Here is a 510-nt window from a genome sequence, read left to right as displayed (position 1 = left end):
GTGATCAACATGATCAACAAACAAACTTAGGGCTGCACGATTAGTGATGGGAAACCGAGGCTTTCTGAACCTTTCATCAATTTCATCAAATTGTGCCGAAAAACGGTTCATTACTCGAAGCTTTTTATTTAACACTGTGCGCATTAGCGACATCTGGTGGTCAGACTCGGTTTCTCCAGCCTATCTAACGAAACATCGCGGAGCAGAGGATGGTTTGAAAAAGTTTTTAATCTGTGCCAACTCGTGTCATGTGTAGTCCATGGATTCGCATATTGATCAATAATATAAAATACACAAGTGTGTGATTATAATTAATAATTGATGTGAGTAGTAGCAAAAAAAATTTGGGTGAGCTGTTCGGGGTCTCTGAGACCCCAGCTAGAACATGATAAAATGCATTAGAGGTGTGACGTGCATTCAGTTTCTGTCTGGTGTTGAAGTTATTCTAAACTATTCTACTGAATCCCAAATAAGTGTACACACACACACACACAACCAAGTCAATGTTAA

The 510-nt window shown here is 39.2% G+C and overlaps 1 protein-coding gene across 1 annotated transcript in view; it reads right to left on the bottom strand.

The window, feature by feature from the left end:
• galnt9 (polypeptide N-acetylgalactosaminyltransferase 9) overlaps positions 1-510 on the bottom strand; it is a 92,575-nt gene that overhangs the window by 32,495 nt on the left and 59,570 nt on the right. The window lies entirely within an intron of this gene.

Source organism: Sinocyclocheilus rhinocerous, unplaced genomic scaffold (genome assembly GCF_001515625.1).
Source record: "Sinocyclocheilus rhinocerous isolate Xijiao unplaced genomic scaffold, SAMN03320098_v1.1 scaffold1256, whole genome shotgun sequence".
In the NCBI taxonomy this organism is placed as follows: Eukaryota; Metazoa; Chordata; class Actinopteri; order Cypriniformes; family Cyprinidae; genus Sinocyclocheilus; species Sinocyclocheilus rhinocerous.
This window is presented reverse-complemented; position numbering and strand designations above follow the sequence as displayed.